Genomic DNA, 22,626 nt, shown 5'->3' on the forward strand with positions numbered 1-22,626 from the left:
CACTCCTTCTTTGCTGACTTTCTGTATTGAAGACCTGTCTAGTGCTATCTGTGGAGTATTGAAGTCCCCCAGTATTATTGTGTTGCTGTCTGTTTCATTTCTTAGGTCTGTTAGTAATTGTTTTATAAATTTGGGAGCTCCAGTGTTAGGTGCATATATATTTAGGATTGTGATATTTTCCTGTTGGACAAGGCCTTTTGTATTATATAATGTCTCTCTTTGTCTTCTTTTAACTGAATTTGCTTTAAAGTTTGCTCTTTCAGATGTAAGAATAGCTACTTCTGCTAACTTTCAGTGTCCATTTACATGGAATATTTTTTCCACCCCTTTATGTGAGTCCTTATATCTTAGGTGAGTCTCTTGAAGGCAGCATTTCGTTGGTTGGTGAATTCCTATCCATTCTGCAATTCCGTATCTTTTAAGTGGAGCATTTAGGCCATTTATATTCAATGTTGGTGTTGAGATGTGAGAAACCATTCCATTCGTTTGTTGTTTCTTGTCTGTATACCTTGGTTTTTTGGTTTTTAAACTGTATTTTTGTTTTATAGGACTTGTGAGATTTATGCTTTAAAGAGGTTCCGTTTTGATGTGTTTTCAGGATTTGTTTCAAGATTTAGAGCTCCTTTTAGCAGTTCTTGTAGTGGTGGCTTGGTAATGGGAAATTCTCTCAGCATTTGTTTGTCTAAAAAGACTGTATATTTTCTTCATATATGAAGCTTAGTTTCACTGGATACAAAATTCTTGGCTGATAATTGTTTTGCTTGAGGAGGCTTAGAATATGGCCCCAATCCCTTCTAGCTTGTAGAGTTTCTGCTGAGAAAGCTGCTGTTAATATGTTAGGTTTTCCTTTATAGGTTACCTGGTGCTTTTGCCTCATATCTCTTAAGATTCTTTCCTTCATTTTAACTTTAGATAACCTGATGACAATGTGTCTAGGCAATGATCTTTTAGTGCTGAATTTCCCAGGTGTTCTGTGAGCTTCCTGTATTTGGATGTTTAGGTCTTTAGCAAGGCCAAGGAAGTTTCCTCAAGTGTTCCTCCAAATATGTTTTCCAAACTTTTAGATTTATTTTCTCTCTCAGGAACACCAATTATTCTTAGGTTTGGTCATTTAACATAATGCTAGACTTCTTGGAGGCTTTGCTCATATTTTCTTATTGCTTTTTCTTTGTCTTTCTTGGATTGGGTTAATTCGAAGACCTTGTTTTCAGTCTCTGAAGTTCTTTCTTCTGCTTGATTCTGTTGCTGAGACTTTCCAGAGTATTTTGCATTTCTATAAGTGTGTCCACTGTCTCTTGAAGTTTTGATTTTTTAAAATGTATACTATCTATTTCACTGAATATTGCTGTCTTCACTTTTTATATATTTTTTTTGATTTCCTTGCTTTGGGCTTTGCCTTTCTCCAGTGTCTCCCTTGTAAGTTTAATAACTAACCTTCTGAATTCTTTTTCAGGTAAATCAGGGATTTCTTCTTGGTTTGGATCCATTGTTGGTGAGCTAGTATGGTTTTTAGGGAGTGTGAAGGAACCTTGTTTTGTCATATTACCAGAGTTGGTTTTCTGCTTCTTTCTCATTTGGTAAGCTTTGTCAGAGGGAAGGTCTAAGCTGAAGGCTGTTGTTTAGATTCTTTTATCCCATGGGGTGTTCTCCTGCTGTAGTATTCTCCCCTTTTTTCTAGGGACGTGGCTTCCTGAGAGCCAAGTTGTAGTGATTGTTATCTCTCTTCTGGATCTAGCCACCCAGCAAGTCTACCAGGCTCTGGACTGGTACTGGGGGTTGTCTGCACAGAGTTCTGTAATGTGAGCCATTTGTGGGTCTCTCAGCTGTGGATACCAGCACAGCATTTGGGGTGTCTTTAGGGATCTGCAGGAGCAATTTGCTTCCCTCAGAGGGTCTGTGGGTTCTCTCCTTGACTATCATAACTTTAAATAAAGTCTTGAAATCAGATACTGTTAATCTTCCAACTTTGTCACTTTTCAAAGTTGTTTCAGCTAGTGCAGGACATTTTAATTTTTCTATGGATCTTAGAACCAGCTTATCAATATTTACAAAAAGGACTGCTGGGATTTCGACTGGAACTGTGTTGAACCTATAGATCAAAATGGGGAAAGAATCAGTAGTTTAACAATATTGAGTATTATGACCTGTGAGCATGTTATGTTTTTCCATTTATTTGGGTCTTCTTTAACTTCTCTCAATAATGTTTTGTAGTTTTCAGTATATCAGTCTCAATCATCTTTCATCAGGTTTACCACTAAGTTATTTTATATTTTTATGCTATTGTAAAGTGTATTGCTTTAAAAATGTCAATTTCTGATTCTTCATTGCTGGTATAAAAGGTTTTCTTAATTTACAAAACATACCTTGAAATGGGAACCTCTAGAAGGTTAAATATTAGAATATATTAAAGCATCCTGCAGGACTTGAGAACTTTTATCTACAAAGGCTCTTATCCCAATCCAAAATGGTTGCTTGAAGGTACCCTTAGTAGGCACAGATTGAAAGATGGAGATGTTTGAAACACCAGTAATGTCTATTCTATTTGCCACAATCTTTGGGCGGAGTTCAATAGAGATTGTGCAACTTGCTACCATAATGACAGCAAGTTCTTTACCAGGCTTTTTACCATGTAGGAATAATAATTAATTTCATTGGAAATATCAGCATTGGTGAAAATAAGGAACATATTTCATTGGTAATTAAACTATCTTGTTGATTTTCTTAGTAGTGATTGTTCCCAGTGTTGAGTTACATGATGATTTAAGGTACAAGTAGTTGTAAAAGTTGATTTTCAGGAGAATATTCCTTGGGGATTACTGTCTTACAACCTATTACACTGGACTCTTAGTGACCTCTGGCCTATAGCATACCATAGTGAATTGTGACCTATTGAAGGTAATGCCAAACCCACCGAGGCTTCTGATATAGAATCTGCAATTGTTTGACTGAGCCATAAAGAATTACTCATTGCAAAAACATGCTGTTGAGCAACACAAGTTCTGAAGTTCATCAGCAGACGGTGTCAAAGACCCATTGACTGACACCTGCAATATCAAATTATGCACTACTATTCAACCAATACAAATAAGCTCATGAATTTCAAATGAAGTGGTTTGATTTAATTATACAATGTTTTGCTGAGATGAAGCATCACTCGCTATGTAAATGTAGTACTGACTGCTCCAGTGTGAACTCAGATTCTGAATATGAAAGCTTATGTTCCTCTGGCTCTTAACTGCCCCTCTGAACTTTGGTCATTAGCCTGTCAATTAGGTAGTATCACTTGGTAGCAGTACTAAAGTAAACACAAAAATAGGGGCTCTGAAATCATGTGGCAATACTAGGTAACAAGGTGCTCATTCAGTAAGAAGAGATGATCTTAGCATTGTGAACTTTGAGAAAAGCCCCATGGGTCTTCATTACCACATTTGCTGATTACAAATATTTACTGAGGGCCTAACATGTGTCCCAGAGACACTGATCTGGGGGCTATGAACATATCCTTGTATAAGACAAGGTCCTTATCCTTATGGAGTTTACATTCCTGGGAGGTAGACAGACAATAAGCCCCAGGATGTAATAGTTATTGTGTGCTTGTTTTGTTCCAGGTACTAGTTGAAGTACTTTATATGTCATAGCTCATTACATTATTATAATAATGCCTTTCAAGTAAGGAGTATTTTTGTCAGTGCGGTTGCTCACGCCTGTAATACCAGCACTTTGGGAGGTGGAGGTGGTAGGATTGCCTGAGCTCGGGAGTTTGCCATAAGCTGGGCAGCATGGTGAAACCCCGTCTCGACTAAAATACAAAAAAAAAAATCAGCTGGGCGTGGTAGCATGTGCCTGTATTCCCAGCTACTTGGGAGCCTGCGGCAGGATAATTGCTTGAACCCAGGAGGTGGAGGTTGCAGTGAGCCCAAGATTGTGCCACTGCACTCCAGCCTGGGTAACAGAACTTCAGCCTGGGTGACAGAGTGAGACTCTGTCTCAAAAAAAAAAAAAAAAAAGTTTATGGAGCTTTCATAACTGCTCAAGGATCACACACTCAAAAGCGGCAGTCAAGATTTGAACCCAGAGCCCAAACCCTTCTGCACTGTATTCTACTATACTCCGCTGCCTCTCAATCTCTTGGAGACACACATATAGAATGGGAGTAGTGGTAAGTGCTCTGCAGAAAAATAAAGCAGAACAAGGCAAAGAGAGAATAATAGAAATGCTCATTTTAGCTAGGGTTGTCAGGGAGGTGTATTAGTCTGCTAGGGCTGCCATAACAGACCACCACAGAATGGGTGGCTTATATAACTGAAAATTACTTCCTTGCAGTTCTGGAGGCTGGGAGTCCAAGATCAAAATGTTGCCAGGGCTCATTTCTGGTGAGGCCTCTCTGCTTGTCTTGGAGATGGCCACCTTCTCACTGTGCCCTCACACAGTGGAGAATGTAATCTCTGGCATCTCTTTCTCTTCTTATAAGGATGCCAATACCATCAGATTAGGGCCTCAGCCTTATGATCTCGGTGAACCTTAATTAACCTCCTTAAAGGGCCTATCTCTAAATACAGTCACATTGTGAGTTAGGGCTTCCACATATCAATTGCAGGGTGGCAGGGGTGATACAATTCAGCTGATAACAGAAAGTGTCCCTGAAAAGCTGACTTCTGAACAGGCACTTGAATGACATAAAAGAATGAATAAGCCACTATGTATTCAGAGGAACAGAGTTCTAGGCAGAGGGAATAGCCAGTACTAAGTTCCTGAAATGGGAATATTTTTGGCCTGATAGAGGCTGAAGAAAGAAGCCTGTTATGGCTGGAGCACCCTAAGGAAGCAAAAAAGTAGCGGAAAATACACTTGAGAAACACTAATCTAGCAACTCAACAACACTGACAATAGGCCAAGGAAATATGCCCAAAGTATAGTCTACAGAATTGTAACTCTACTGCATTTTATTAGCCATTGCGTGGAAAATGGTTCCATTTGTGGAGAGAATATACTGAGGTAAGTAGGTTCTTTACTGCAAAGTTGCTTTGAGCCTTTATTTGGTAAGACGCATTGTATATCCCCAGGGAGATATAACATGCAGGCTTTCCCAAACTCTTTTTTGTGGGGAGAATCTCAGGAGATAGGGTCTGTAGGATATACTTTTGGGTAAAAGACTCTATGTAAAGAAGTTTGTCCAGGTGCTCAGAACATGAGTATCCACGTACATGTTTGGGGTTCTTACGTGTAAGTAGGGAACAAGTGAATAGGGGACAAATTACTTTGATAATGTACTGTTTTGTGGGTTTTATTAGTGTTTGTTTTTATAAATGTTGCTAATACAGTCTGGCCCCAGCAATTCAAGGAGCATCAACTTTGTCTCATAGATTATGAAATTTTCCAGTGTCAACTCATCCTACTTTGCAAAGTTATTTTGTTTATAGAAAAATGATCATTGGAACAAACCCACCTGAAAACATGGCTTCCTTGTGATCCCATCCTATCTGTGGTGGCAGTACAAATTAGGTATTTCCAGTCATTAGCCATAGGCTGTGACAGAAATGGTGGCTCTCTGGGAATGACAAGGACGGGTGTTTATTCTCCAGGGTCTTTGGGGAGATGAGGGTACTTTGACACACCAAAAAGTTATTTGCTGTTTAAACTAATTTGGAGTATCAGATATGGAAGTTCTGGTTGATTTGGGCTTTCTTTCCCTTTACCCATTATGTTTTGGCCAATCAACATGTTTATGAAATAAGAGAGAAGGCAGAGGCTGATTTACCATGAAGCCAGTGAAGTTTAAATTTCAGGAACCCTCATTTGCATAGGTCCTTCTAATTCCCATGAGGGATGCTGAAGATATATACACATGGTCATAGGTTTTTAAAAGTTTGCAAATGAAGGACTTACTGCAATTGGTTAATACTCTTTTTTCACTCCACTTCCTCGGTCACATTTCTTGTGTCAAGAAGTACTGAAGGCTGGGCGCGGTGGGTCATAGCTATAATCTCAACACTTTGGGAGGCTGAAGTGGGTGGATCACCTGAGGCCAGGAATTTGAGACTAGCCTGGCCAACATGGTAAAACCCTGTCTCTACTAAAAATGTAAAAAATTAGCCGGGCATCGTGGCAGGCTCCCGTAATCCCAGCTACTCAGGAGGCTGAGGCAGGAGAATCACTTGAACCTGGGAGGCAGAGGTTGCAGTGAGCTGAGATCACACCATTGCACTCCAGCCTGAATGCAACCAGAGCAAAACTGTGTCTCAAAAAACAAAAACAAAGAAGTATTGTAGCTGCCGTAGACATTTTGGTGACAGGTCTATAGGGAAGATGAGTCGAGACATATTTAGTTTAGGTTACTAAAGTGTTTACATGGTTTGCAGTTATTTCTCTATATAGTTAAGCAGAAGTTAGCTGTCATGGTGTAGGAATAGCTTCCAGAAATACTCCTACCACCAACTGTGCCAACTCTTATGCAATTGTGACTCAAAGGCGCAACGACTAGAGGGCATATCACAATATAAACGTATCATGTGCACTCGACTTCAGAAGCTTGTGGGAAGTATAGGAGAAATAAGGTTTGAAATGAATGGAGCCAAGCCGTTCTGGAAATAGTTTCTGTAAATGTAAACTGATAAGCGGTAGATTTGATTCCCATTGATGTCCAGTGAAAATGAAAGTTGGCCACTGCAGTGAATACAATTATAAGCACAGTATATATTTTTGTGTGAATTACGTATAATACAATTGGTCAGACCGCCTGTGTTTGAGGACAGGGACTGGTAGCAGTAGTACTAGTACAGTGAGTATACCTTTGTGTAATGCTGCATGTTTCATGCATCCTAAACTATTGGATTGCACGTTAGCATGCACAGTGGACCTTGTCCTGACAAATTATGGTGGTTCTGGACAAAAGAAAAAGAAGGATTTCCACCTAGTAGTGCAGGGGCCTGGAGAAACAAATGTTCCAGCAACAAAGCCAAAGGTATTTATGAAAGTTCAATGTATATAGTATAAAAGTAATTTAATAATATAGTTACATAGTTCTATGCAACGTAATGGCAAGTTAAAAATAAATTTAATTCCTCTTGTGAATGGCTTCATTCCAAATCAATTTTGTATGGTTTTCAAAATTATTGATTAGCCCAACATTCAAATATGAATTCAGAAATTCCTAATGGAGGTCAAAAACAAAAATGAAAAGATTTCTAGAAACCTCAAAATATAAAAAAGTATTGATTTGTTAACTTGAAAAACTTTGTAATTTGTCATTTCTTTTTTCAGTCTAAGCAAATATGCATTTCACACAGAATTTTGTTTTTTCAGTTTTGTATTCTTCTCTCTTAAATAGGACCCCTTCCCCACAAAGTGTGTAAGTTTCAATACCCCAAACCTGAATCTGCTCTTGAGTAAGAAATGACATTGTCCAGAAGAATAAATCCTGAGAGAAGTGACCAGCTTTGCAACCCATTTTATGATTTCTTTTCCCTCATTTATGCTTCCTGCCATAATTTTGGTAGGAGGCTGACCTCCTCTAATTGGTCTCACTGAGTATTTGGAGGTTCTGGAAGGCATTTCTAATTCAATAGGCCCCCACTAGAGGGACATTTATCAAAAGTGGTCATAGTCAATATTAAAAAGAGAGTAAAAGTAATGCTGGAGAATGGAATAAATCAGAGAGGAGCTTCAACTGGACAGGAATTCAGTTTAATTCAGATACCACCAATTGAGCTGATACTTCATTTTTTATTGAAGGTCAGCCTTTTTTTTTTTTTTTTTTTTTTTTTTTTTACAATTTAGTATTATTCCTAAATTCATGTCACAGAGGAGATCATCTAACATGATGCCATTACACAGAATTATAGCTGACCTTTGATATGTAAGTCAGAAAACTTCTGCCAAAAAAGAACCTGTAATTTTTCTTTTTTCCTTTAGGAAACAAAAAATGCTTGCAAATTCTGCAGTATCCAGTTATTCCTCAGTGCTCATTTAAGGCTGAGCCTTTGCAGGCAACTGATTAATCAGACTATTGGTTGGCACGAGCCCTGCTTTCTGTCAGAGGGCTGCCATGTGGAGATTCATGGCTACAATATAGACTTTGTTCTTCCCTTAGCAGAGTGAGTTTAATGCGCAAGTCTGTATTAATCACTAGGGGTAACTTACCAGGCCATTGCTAGAATTTTTTTGCTGAAGTAGTAACAGCAAAATAACAGTTGTTTGTATAAAGAAACTAGGAGCTTATTTGCACAGCTACTGGAGGCAATGGGGAGATTAATGAATGTTGTCAGTTCTGCAGGTTTAATTTGACTTGGGCTAAAATAGCATCAATACACATCTTCCCTTGCCATTCATTCCTCTGAATGCTGATTAATTTACTCTTATTTCATCCTGAATATTGCCAAGCAGTAATGAGTTGTAGACATCTGGCAGTCCTCTTTTCTCTTCCCCACTCCCCTAGAAAGAAGCAGAGATGAGGACGTTCTTTTCCTGGGCATCTCTCCAGCTGCTCAGGGTTCCTAGCCTTCCTCTCGGGAAATGCAGGGCAGATGCTGGTCCAGACAGTGCATTCCTGAACGTGCTGTTTTTCTGTCATCTCTGGTGAGCAAAAACCTCCTCCATGTCAGAATTCGAAGGGATGCATAATGGAGTCTGTACGTCAGAATCAATAGTTAAGCCATGTAAAAGGAGATTTGCAATGTACAGCTATTGCTACAAAGTGGTGTTTTATAGTTGCGTTATTATTTATACATAATAATGCAAAGTAAGAGAGAGAAGATATAGACACATAAAACAATACTGTTAATATTGCAACTCTTCAAAGAGCAGAAAACCATCTGGTGTCAATAATTACTTCCACATATAACTTTTTTCTTTTCATAATATTTTCAGGGTAATCAGATATATTAACTCATTATGGGCAAAATAACAGTAAATAAAACTGACAAAATAAGATTCTATTTGAAGGATAATTTTTTTTAAATCACCCTTATTTATTTTTTAAATTATACTTTAGGTTCTGGGGTCCATGTGCAGAACGTGCAGGTTTGTTACATAGGTATACACGTGCCACGGTGGTTTTCTGCACCCATCAACTGTCATCTACCTTAGGTATTTCTCTTAATGCTATCTCTCCTGTAGCACTTCCAGATTAAAAAATTAGTTGAATTTAAATTGAAAACATCTGGTGACTTACTGAGCAAGTTAAATGGCTTAAATTTAGCTATTTATTTATAAATCTTCATGCTAATTTTCATTCCAAATAACATTTTTTAACAGCTTTATTGAGATAAAATTTATATACCATGTAATTCAACCTTCAAAGTGCACAATTCAGTGCTTGCTAGTATAGTCACAGGGTTGTACAGCCATCACCACAGTGTCAGGACATTTTCGTTCCCCTTGAAAGGATCCCTGCCAATAGCCATCCCCGTCCCTGTCCCACTCCATCAGCAACCTCTCATCTGCTTGGTGTCTCTATGGACTTGCCTATTCTGGATATTTCATATGCATAGAATCAAACAATATATGGTCTTTTGTGACTGACTTTGTTCATTGAGCGTAATGTTTTGGAGATTTTTTTCCATGTTTTAGCATGTATCCGAACTTCATTCCTTCTTAGGGCTGAAAATATTCCATTTGTTGATATATCACATTTTCCTTATTCATAACCAGTTGAACATTGTATTGTTTCCACTCTTTGGCTCTTATGAATCATACTATCATGAACACTGGTGTACAGGCTTCTGTTTGAGTTTGTTTTCAAATTTTGAAGGATATACATAGGAATGACATGACTGAGTTATTGGAAATTCTGTTTAACTTTCACAACAGCTTCACCTTTTACATTTTCGCCAGCAATGTACAAACATGTCAATTTTTCTATATTTGTCCTTGCCAACGTTTACGATTTCTGAGTTTTTTGTGTGTATTTGTTTGTTATTGCCATCCTAGAGTGTGTGAAGTGGTATTTCATTGTGGCTTTGACTTGCAATTCCCTAATGCCTGACGATATTAAGCATCTTTTCATGTGCTTATTGGTCATTAGTATATTTTCTTTAAAGAAGTATCTATTCAGGCCAGGTGTGGTGGCTCATGCCTGTAATCCCAGCACTTTGGGAGGCTGAGGAGGGTGGATCACGAGGTCAAAAGATCAAGACCATCCTGGCCAAATGGTGAAACCCCGTCTCCACTAAAAACATAAAAAAATAGCTGGATATGGTGGTGCATGCCTGTAGTCCTAGCAACTTGAGAGGCTGAGGCAGGAAAATCACTTCAACCCGGGAGGCAGAGCTTTCAGTGAGCTGAGATTGTGCCACTGCACTCCAGCCTGCTGACAGAGCAAGACTCTGTTAAAAAAAGAAAAGAAAAGAAAAAAAAGAAAAGAAAAGAAAAGAAATACCTATTCAAATCCTTTGCCTATTTGTAACTGGGTGGTTCGTCTTTTTATTATTGAGTTCTATGAGTTCTTTATGTATTCTGAATATAAATCTCATCAGAAACATGATTTCCAAATATTATTCCTGTGCTGTGGATTGTCTTTTCACTTTCCCAATGCCATCCTCTGCAGCACAAACTTAAAAAAAATTGTGCATAGTTTAATTTACCATTTTTTGGGTTACCTTTGCTTTTGGTGTCATATCTAAGAAACTATTGTCTAACCCCAAGTTACAAAAATTTAGTCTTATGTTTTCTTATAAGAGTATGGTTGTTCTTACATGAGACGGATAATCCATTTTGAATTAACTATGTACCTCACATACAGTGTGAGGTAGAGATCTAATTTTAATCTTTTGCATGGGATATGGCGGTGTCTCAGCATCATTTATTGAAAAGACTCTTCTTGCTCAATTACTGAATTGTTTTGGTCCAAGTAACATTTTATGTCTTAAATAATTTGCATCATTTGAAAGTAAAATTAAGTATTATACCAGATGGTTTACTGAGGCTCAAACATGCAAAAGTTATTGATTTATACATTTCAAATAAGTTTGTGATTTCAACACACTGTGCCTAGTGTCAGATATGCAATAAAATATTGATAAATGAATAAACACACAAACCTCTTTGATTAATTTTTGTTTTCAAAAGTCAAGTTTGTATCTCCACCTTCATTTTGCTTTGTATATTTTATTTGCAAATTACAAAAGTCTGAGATTTCATAATAGAGGACACTAGTAAATTTACTAAATGCTTGTTGATATCTATTTGTTTTGATAAAAGCTGTGAATGTAAGGAAATTTGTTTAGAAGCATACATATATTGAAAAAGCATCTGGCTAGGTGCTCCAGTTTACCTGGAACCTTTTTTTTTTTTTTTTTTTTTTTTTTTTTTTTTTTTAACAGTTTGTATCCGTGTTATCTGTCAAACCAACAATCTGCTTGTAGCAACCACACATGACATACAAAATGCATCATGAACTTACTTAAGAAAAGTTAGTAATTACTGAAGAAAAGTACTATACAATGTCAGGATCATAACAATTAGCACCCATTATGGAGCATTGTATAGGTACTTTATATCTGCTTAAGCTAATGATCTACAGTGGCAAGATCAGTATGCTGTGGAATCTGTATTAAAACCCAGATCTGACTAAAAAAAAAAAAAATCAACTTTATTGAAGTGTAGTTAACATACAGTAAAATGTAACCACGTAAGTTTGTATTTCAATGAATTTTGACACATTTACATACTCAGGTAATCATTACCACAATCGAGATATAGAATACTTCTATTGTCCCCCAAAATTGTTCTTGTGCCTCTTCACAATCTTTCCCACTCCTGACACCAGGCGAACTGCTATTCTGGCAATGTAAATTAAACGCATCTTTTCTAGAGTTTCGTAGAAATGAAGTCTTACAATATGTATGCTTTTGTGTCTGGCTTTTTTGCATAGCATAATTTATTCATGCTGTTGCATCTTTCAGTAATTAATTCCTCTTGGTTGCTGAGTAGTATTTTATGCCACATCTATTCTATATCACTGTGGATTTGCTATAATGTGTTTATCCATTCACCTGTTGATGGACATTTAATTTTCAGTTTTGGCTATCATGAATAAATTTGCAGATAATTTGTAGAGATATGTATTTTCATTTCTCCATTTCTCCAATCTTAGGATTGGAATTGCTGGGTCATATGGTAAGTGTGTATTTAAGTTTGTAGGAAACTGTCAAACAGCTTTCCAAAAGGATTATACTGTTTTGCAGTCTCACCAGCAATGTATGAAGGTGCCAGTTGCTCACCATCCTCCTCAGTGGTTGGTATTGTCATCTTCTTAAAATTTCATATATGCTAGTGAGTATGTAGTTATATTTCATTGTATGCATTTAATTTGAATTTCCATGTGTTTTAAAATATAAATTGTATTACCTTTGAGGTATGTCAAGGCCAATGGATCAGGATGACTGCTATGAAAAAGACACTTTGAGTTAGCACAGTGGCTCGTGCCTATAATCCCAGCACTTTGGAAAGCCGAGGCAGGTAGATCACTTGAGGTCAGGAGTTTGAGACCGGCCTGTCCAACATGGTGAAACTCCATCTCTACTTAAAATACAAAAATTAGCTGAGCATGATAGCAGGCACCTGTAGTCCAGCTACTCAGGAGGCTGAGGCAGGAGAATTGCTTGAACCCGGGAGGCGGAGGTTGCAGTGAGCTGAGATTGAGCCACTGCACTCCAGCCTGGGAGACAGAGCAAGGCTCTGTCTCAAAAAAAAAAAAAAAAAAAAGATCATTTGTTGTTGTCACTTGTGAAGTGCTTTTCATATGCAAACCAACCAGTTCAGAGCTTCACCCTCAACTACATCATTTGTAGAATTTTGGATTAGGTAAACTGCGACCTTTGGGAATGAGCTAGCTCTACAAGCAGCAGTCCCCTCCAAGGCCAACAAGATGTCAATGCATCAGAAATATAGATTTAAAAAACAACAATGAATACACTTGATTACTAAAGATATTGAGCATCTTTCCATGCTCTTGTTGGTTACTCATATAACATTTTTTGTAAAATGTTCAAGCCTTCTGCTCATGTTTTACTATGTTACCTTCCTATTGAGTTTTAGCTGACTAAATTCTTTTCAAAATAATTTTTAAAAAATTTAATTGAGACAGGGTCTTGCTCTGTTGCCCAGGCTGGAGTGTAGTGGCATGATCATGGCTCACTGCAGCTTCAACCTTCCAGGCTCAAGCAGTCCTCTCATCTAAGGCTCCCAACTGGCTGGAACTATAGGTGCACAACATCACAACTGGCTAATTTTTTATTTTTATTTTTTGTAGAGACAGGGTTTCACTTTGTTGTCCAGAATGGTCTTGAACTCCTGGACTCAAATTATCCTCCCACCTCAGTCTCTCAAAGTGTCGGGGTTACAGGCATAAGCCACCATGCCCAGCCCAAATTCTTGTATCTTCTGGATATAAGTTCTTTGTCATATATTTTTATTGCAAATGATTTCTCCCATTATGTGGGGTGTCTTTTTATTTTGTTAATATCTTTCAAAGAGTTTAGGTTTTTAAATTTTGGTGAAGTCTCATTTATCAATTTTTTATGGTTCATTCTTTTTGTGTTTTAGCTAAGAAATCTTCACCTACTCAAAGACCTTAAAGATTTTCTCATATTTTTTTTCTTGAAGTTTAATACTTTTAAATATTGAATTTAGGTGTATGATATGTTTTGTGATAAACTTTTATATGGCCTGAAAGGTCAAGGGTCAAGGTTAATTTTTTCCCCCACTGATATTTGTTAAAAATAATTTGTTTTTCCAATTGACCTACTTGACATTTTAATTTTATTGAAAATTAAATGATCACATATGTGTTGATCTACTTCTGAATTCTCTATTCTCTTCCACTGATCCAAAGGCCTATTCTTCTGCTACTATTGTAGTCTCTTTTTACTAAAGCTTTATAGTAAGTATTGAAATCAAGTAGTGTAAGTCATCCAACTTTGAATTGTTTGATGACTATGTGTCTTTATTTTCCAAATAATTTAAAAATCAGATTTAAAACAACAACAACAACAACAACAAATAGCCTGCTGGGATTTTGGTTGGGATTTTGTTGAACCTACAGATCAGTTTGGAGAGAACAGAAATCTTAATAGCATTGAGTATTCCACATAAACATAGTCTACAACTCCAGTTCTTCAGTCCTCTTTAACTTTCAGTAATCTTTTGTAGTTTTCAGAGTATAAGCTTACACAAATTTTGTTTATTTCTAAGTATTTCATGTTTTGAACATTAGTATAAATTGAATTTAACAATTTCATTTTCCAGTTGATCGTTGTTAATATATAGACATACAATTAACTTTTTGTATATTGACCTTGTGTCTTGAGACCTTTCTAATTTTGCTTGTTAGTTTAAAGGCCTTATTTTTTGTGGACTCCTTAGAGGCTTTTATGTGTCATCTGAACAGAAAAATAATTTTACTTCTTTCTTTCCGACATGTATGCCTGTTGTTTCTTTTTCTTGCCTAATTGCACTGGCTGGGGCCTTCACTACGGTGCTGAACAAGTAATGAGTGTGAAATTGCTCATTCCTTGGAAGTTGTTTTACCTGCTTCTTTAGTTTTTAACCTATGCATATACAGATTTGTGTTTAGCAAAGACTCAAGGGGCTTTTTATACAGATCTTTGGAATTCTTTCTCTGTTTAGTTCCCTCCTCTTGGGGAATCTGCCTCACGAATTCTAACTGCCTTGTTTTCCCCGATCACCAGTTTGAATCCTCAACACAGCCAGATTGCCAGGCTCTGTTTGGGTTCCTCCTCCCCATCTTGCAGTCTTACGGTTGTCTACTGGCAGAAATCCTGGGCTCACCTTATTTTTTTCCTGTACACCTAAGGGTCATAGTCCTCCACTGCTCAGTATCTGAAAATATAATTTTCTATATTTTGATTAGTTTTCTAGCTGTTTTCAGCAAGAGGGTAATTCTGGACCCTGTTACTCCTTCATGGCTAGAATGGGAAGTGGATGCTATTTAATATTTAATTATTCATTAAATTATTCAATTGTTTATTATTATTGTTTTTATTGCTGTTGTTGTTTTTAATTTAGAAATTTGCTATGTGACTCAGCCAGTTTTGTTCTAGTAGAAGAAAAAAGTTTTGATCACTGATTCTCAGCCTGTCTCACATTAGGGCTCTTGGAGGTACCTAAAAAGATAGCCATGTTCAGGCTGTTCTTCAGAGACTGGATTTAAATGACATCCATATTTTAAAAAATATCATAGTTGATTATATAATATGTTGCCGGGGTTGAGAACTACCAATTTCCTCTTGGAATGCTACAGCATTTGCCAGTGTGTATTCCATGGCATCCAGCTATGACCAAAATGGATTTCTTCATTCCTGGGGATGGCCAGTCTTATCCCTTCCCAGTTGCCCCAGCAGGAATCAGCTTCTTCAGTTTACTGCCACACAAATCTCGTTTCATGGATGTGTTGTGACTGGAGAACATTGAGCTTTAGAGGCTAGTCCTCTTGTGGTCTCTCTCATCTTCAGTTTCCAGCTCAACTGTGATAAAACCCTTCTCTGACCCCTCTGGGGCCATCCTTTTTCCTTCTCAGCTATTTGCATTGCATGACATGTGTATCTCTATGACAGCAATATTTGCTTCAAAATATGTTTCTACCTAATATTTTAGTCCTTGAAGGGTAGGGGGAGGTTTCTTTAATATCTTCTTATTCTTCCTTACTAAAATAATAACTGAAAGTGGAGACATTAGTATGTATTCTTCCCGTAGAGTGTTGTGTACTTAGTATTTATTAAATTTGAGTAGGATACTTTGGAGCTTGATGTTTGAAAGTATACTGTGGACCAAAATATTTCCTCTCCTGTGGAAAATATATTCTGTCAAAGTATGTCTTCAAATTTTCCCTAAGTCAATTGGTGGGGGAGGAATGCAAACCCCGTGTTTCAAGTGACATTCTTTATGGTGGTTCTTGAACTCATTTCATGCCTCTAATCTTTTTCCACATAATTAAATTCATCCTTTAGGGACAAGAATTTGGTTATGCCTTTCTACCTTTAGGCATTTATATTTCAGAAATAAAATTACTTGACTTTGATGAATTTTGCTATTTATAACATTTCAGCTTTTAAATCCAGAAAATTTTATTAGGTTAGATTATTTTTAAAATAAATAAATAGGATGGAAAATTAATTTCCAGATGGATAATGTAAAATAAATAAATATGATGGAAAATTAATTTCCATAGGGATAATAAATAGTGATATTATTAGCATATCACATAATGCATGTTAACACCTAGTACATCACATATTTATTTATTTAATCTTTTAAGCATTAACACTGATATGACCATAATTCAGATGGGCCTTACAAGCATATAAAGAACACTGTGCCCAGCAAGAGCAACATAACTACATACACATTCATCTCAAGTGCATATGGGATATTTTTCAGGAAAGATCGTATGTTACATTGCAAGTATTGTTAGAATACTTAAAGAATCTTATTGATATTTAAGATGTAGATATTATAGAAAATATCTTCTTTGATCACAGTGGGATAAAGTTAGAAATCAGTCACAGAATAAAACTAGACAATTCACAATGTTTTGGCAATTAAACACCTTCTTAATCAATGGAGCAAATAAGAAATCACAAGGAAATTAGAAAATACTTAAAGATGAATGAAAATGAAAATACAACACACCAAAACCTATGCAATCGTTGAAAGCAGTGGCCAAAGGGAACATTAAAAAGCAAGAAAGATCTCAAATCAACAACCTAATTTTACAACTTAAGGAAATGGAAAAATAAGAACAATCTAAACCCAAACATAGCAGATGAAAGAGAATAATAAAGATTAAAGATAGACAAAATCAGTACTAGAAACAGTAAAGAAAATTAATGTAAACAAAAGCTGATTCTTTAAAAAGATCAACAAAATTTAGAAAACTTTAGCTAGATGGACTAAGAAAGATAGAGAAGACTCAAAATACTAAAATAAGAAATAAAAATGGAGACATTACTACTGACTCTTAGAAATAAAAAAGGATTACAAGAGGTTACCATGAATGATTGAATGCCAAAATATTGAATATCCTAGATGAAATGGGTAAATTCCTAGAAATATATAACCTACCAAGACAAAATCATGAAGAAGTAGAAAATCTGAATAGACCTGTAGCTAGTAAGGATATTCAACCAGTAACTAAAAATATCTCAGAAAGGAAAAGCCCTGGACCAGATAGCTTCACTGTAAATTCTGTCAAACATTTAAGGAATTAATGCGAATCCTTCTCAAACTTTTCATAAAATGGAAGGGGAAAAATACTTCCTAACTCATTCTATGATGCTGCCATTACCCTGACACCAAAGTGATACAACTACACTACAAGAAAAGAAAACTACAGAACAATATCCCTTATCAACATTGATGCAAAAATCCTCAACAAAATAGTAGCAAATCAAACTCAATGTTATGTTAAAAATATTATAGACTATGATCGAGGGATATTTATTCCTGGAATGCAAGAGTGGTTCAACATGCAAAAAGAAATCAATATAATACATCACATTAACAGAATGAAGGAGAAAAATCACATGATTATCTTGATTGATACAGAAAAACATTTGACAAAATTCAACGCCCTTTAATGATAAAAAAAAACACTTGGTAAACTAGGAATAGAAGGAAACTAGCTCAACACAATAAAAGCCTAATGTGGAAAACCCACAACAAATATCATATTCACTGGTGAAAGACTGAAAGCTTTTTTTTCTAAAATCAGGAAGAAGACAAGATACCATTCTTCCCTCTTCTATTCAACATCGTGCTGAAAGTCCTAGTCAGAGAAATTATACAAGAGAAAAAGAAAGAAAAGGCATCCACATTGTAAAAGAAGAGCTGAAATGATCTCTGTTCACAGATAATATGATCTTTCATCTAGAAAACCCCCAAATTTCACAAAAAACCTACTAGAACTAATAAATGAAGTTACTAAAGTAGGAGCATTCAAAGTTAACACAAAATCTAGTTAACGTTTTTATGCACTAACAATAAGCAATCTGAAAACAGAATTTTGAGAGAAATTCCATTGACAGTAGTACCTAAAAAAAATACCTAGGTCTTAACAAAAGACTTCTTCAATGAAAACTACAAAACATTGCTGAAAGAAAAATGGAAGAAAACATAAATAAATTGAAATACATTCCACATTGATTAATTGGAAGGCTTAATATTGTTAAAATGCCAATATTACCTAAAACAATCCACAAATTCAATGTAATTCTTATCGAAATCCATTGCTGTTTCTTACAGAAATAGAAAAATCCATCCTATAATTCATACGGAATCTCAAGGGAACCTGAATAACCAAAACAATCTTGAGAGAGAAAATCGAAGCTGGAGGACATTTTTGGATTTAAAACTTATTACAAAGCAACTCTAACCAAAGCAGTGTGGTACTGGCATAAAGAAAGACATGTAGATCAATGGAATATAATAGAAATTGCACAAATATGTCACCACATATGTGGTCAAATGATTTTTGACAAAGCTACCAAGACAATTCAATGGAGAAAGGACAGTCTTTTCAACAAATGGTGATGGAAAAAGCTGGATAAACACATGCAAAAGGGTGAAGTTGGACCCTTAACTAATACCATGTACAAAAATTAACTGAAAATTGATCAAAGAGCTAAACGTAAGACCTAAAACAATGAAACCTTTAGGAGAAAATGTAGGGCAAAAGCTTCATCACATTGGATTTGCCAGTAATTTATTGGATATGACACCATAAGCACAGTCAACCAAAGAAGGGAAAGACAAATTGGATTTCATAAAAATGAAAACATTTTGTGCTTCGAAAGACACTATGAACTGAGTAAACAGACAACCTATAGAATGAGAGAAAATATTTGCTAATTATGTATCTTATAAGGGATTAATATGCAGAATATATAGAGAATTTCTAAAAACTATAAAAGAAACAAATTCATTCAAACATGGACAAAGGACTTAGACTTATCTCCAAAGAAGATACACAAATGGCCAATAAGCACAAGAAAGATGCCCAATATCAGTAATAATTAGGGAAATGTGAATCAAAACTACATGAGATACCACCATACACACACATTAGGATTGCTACTAACAAAAATCAGAAAAAAAACAAGTGTTGTAGATGATGTAGAGAAATTGGAACTCTTGTACTTTGTTGGTGGAAATGTAAAACGGTACAGCCACTGTGGAAAACAGTATGGCAGTTCCTGAAAAAATTAAAAATAGAATTACCATATGATCCAGCAATTCCATTTCTGGGCATATATCTAAAAGAATTAAAAGGAGGATCTTGTAGATATATTTGTATACCTATGTTCACAGCAGCATTATTCACAACAGGTAAAACATGAAAGCAATTCAAGCACTCATGGATAGATGAATGGATAAGCAAAGCATGGCATATTCATACCACAAAACATTATTTAACCTTAAAAAGGAAGGAAAGTCTGCAATGTATTACAACATGAGTGAATCTTGAGGAGTAATTCTAAGTGAGATAAGCTAATCATTAATAGATACTGTGTGATTCCACTTATATGAGATATTTAGAGTAGTTAAAATCATACAGAAAATTGAATGGTGTTTGACAGGGGTAAGAGTGGAGTAAATGGGAGTTATTGTTTAATGGGCATAGAATTTTAGTTATACAAAATGAAGAGAGCTATGGAGATGGATGGTGGTGATGGTTGCACCACATTATGAATGTATTTAATACCACTGAATTGTGTATTTAAAAATGGTTAAGAGGGTCAATTTTATGTTATATATATTTTATCACAATAAAAATTTTAGAAATCCCAATTTAAAAAATGCCTGGGACCAGACGGCTTCACTAGTGAACCCTACCAAACATTTACAAAACTAATACAAATTATTCTGAAATGCTTACAGAAACTAAAGAGGAGCCAGTATTTCCAAACTCATTTTATGAGGCTAGCATTCTCCTGAAATCAAAGCCAGAGAATTGCACTACAAGAAAATTACAGACCAATATCTATGACGAACTTTGATGCAGAAATCCACAATGATATACTTGCAAACCAAATTTAACAGAATGTGAAATGCATTATATACCATAATCAATTTCGATTTATCTCTGCGATGCAAGTATGGTTCACCAAATGCAAATAAACGTGATACACTATAGTAACAAAATGAAGGATATAAATTAAATTCTATGACTATCCCAATAGGTGCAGAAAAAGCATTTGACAAAATTCAACATCTTTTCATGATAAACCTTTCAACAAATGAGGTATAGAAGGAACTTGCCTTAACGAAGTAAAGGATGTCTATGACAAACCTGCAACAAACATCATACTCAACGGTGAAAAACTGATTCTAAGATCAGTAACAAGGCAAGAATTTCCACTCTCATCAATTCTATTCAGTATAGTACTGTAAATCTTAGCCAGATATATTAGGCAAAAAAAGGGATAAAAGACACCCAAATTGGAAAAGAAGTCGTCAAATTGTTTGCAGATAATATGATATTATATAGAGAAAACCCTAAATATTTCATAAAAGAAATTGTTAGAACAAATAAATTCAGTAAAATTGTAGGATACAAAATCAACACATAAAAATCAGTTGCATTTCTTATTTATTAATTTAACTTAATTTAATTTTTTTTTTTTGAGGTAGAGTCTTGTTCTGTCACCAGGCTAGAGTGCAGTGGTGCAATCTTGGCTTACTGCAACCTCTGCCTCCCAGGTTCCAGTGATTCTCCTGCCTCAGCCTGCAAAGTAGGTGGGACTATAGGCATGTGCCACCATGCCCAGCTAGATTTTTGGCATTTTTAGTAGAGATAGGGTTTCACCATGTTGGCCAAGATGGTCTTGATCTCTTGATCTTGTGATCCACCTGCCTTGGCCTCCCCAAAATCAGTTGCATTTCTATACAGAAACAATGAACTATGCAAAAAAGAAATTATGAAAACAGTCCCCTTCATGACAGTATCAAGAATGATAAAATATCTAGGAATAAATTAAATCAAGAAGGCGAAAGTTTGTACAATGAAAACCACAAATCACTGATGAAAGAAATTGAAGAAGACAGAAATAACTAGGAAGATATTTTTTATTATGGATTGGAAGAATTTATACTGTTAAAGTGTCCAAATTATCCAAAGTTGTCTACATATTCAGTGCAATCCCCATTAAAATTTCAGTTATATTTTTCACAGCATACAAATTACAATTGTAAATTTGTATGAAACCATGAAATATCCCAATAACTAAAGCAATCTTGAGAAAGAAGAACAATGTTGAAGTCATCATACTTCTTGATTTCAGGCTATATCACAAAGCCATAATAATCAAAACAGTATGGTACTGGCATAAAATCAGGAACATAGATGAAGAGAACATAATAGAGATCCCAGAAATAAATCCACATATATGTAGTCAAATATCTTTAGCAAGCAGTGCCACAAATTCACAACAAGGAAAGGACAATCTCTTCAATAAATAGTGTTGAGAAAACTGGATATCCATATGGGAAAGAATGAAATTACATTCTTGACTTACATCATACACAAAAATCAACTCAAGATGGATTAAACACTTAAACATAAGCATGAACCTGTAAAACTCCTAGAATAAAACATAGAGAAATAGCTCCTTGATATTGGTGTTGGCAAAATTTTTTGGATATGACATCAAAAACATAAGCAATGAAAGAACAAATAAACAAGTGAGACTACATCAAACTAAAAAGATGATACAGAGCAAAGGAAACAGTCAATAAAATGAAAAGGCCACCTGTGGAATCGGAGAAAATATTTGCAAACCGTATATCTGTTAAAGGGTTAATTTTGAAAAAAATCTAAGGAATTCCAATAATGCAAATGTAAAATGAATAAAAAACAAACAAAACCAAATAACTCTGTTAAAAATGGTAACAGGATTTTAATAGACATTTTTTCAAAGAAGACATACCAATGGAAAACGGGTATATAAAAAGGTGCTCAATATCACTAATCATTAGGCAAATGCAAATCAAAACTATGAGCTATCACCTCACCTCTGTTATTCATAGAATGGCTACTATCAAAATAATAAAAGATAACTGTTGGTGAAGATGTGGAGAAAAAGGCAACCTTGTAAACTCTTGGTGGGAATGTAAGTTGATACAATAGATTTTATGGGATAGAGTATGGGGGTTCCTCAAAAAATTAAAAATAGAACTAGCACATGATACAGCAATCCAGTTCCTGAATGTGTATACAAAGAAAATGAAGTTGGTATGTCAAAGAAATATCTGCACTTCCATATTTATTGTAGCATTATTCATAATAGCCAAGACATGGAAGCAACCAAAATGTCAATCAATGAATGAATAGATAAAGAAAATGTTGTGTGTGTATGTACACATATACACAACAGATACACAATGACATAATGGAATATTATTCAGCCTTAATAAAAGAAAGAAATCCTGCCATTTGTGACAATATGGATAAACCTAGAGGATGTTATGCTAAGTGAAATAATCTAGACACAGAATGACAAATATTGCATGATCTCACTTATCAGTGGAATCTAAAAAAGACCAACTCATAAAAATGGAAAGCAGGCTATTATGCCTAGAGGGTAGTCCTTCTTTGTCTATGGAGCAGACAGT

This window comes from Saimiri boliviensis, chromosome 4, assembly GCF_048565385.1.
Source record: "Saimiri boliviensis isolate mSaiBol1 chromosome 4, mSaiBol1.pri, whole genome shotgun sequence".
NCBI classification, from domain to species: Eukaryota; Metazoa; Chordata; class Mammalia; order Primates; family Cebidae; genus Saimiri; species Saimiri boliviensis.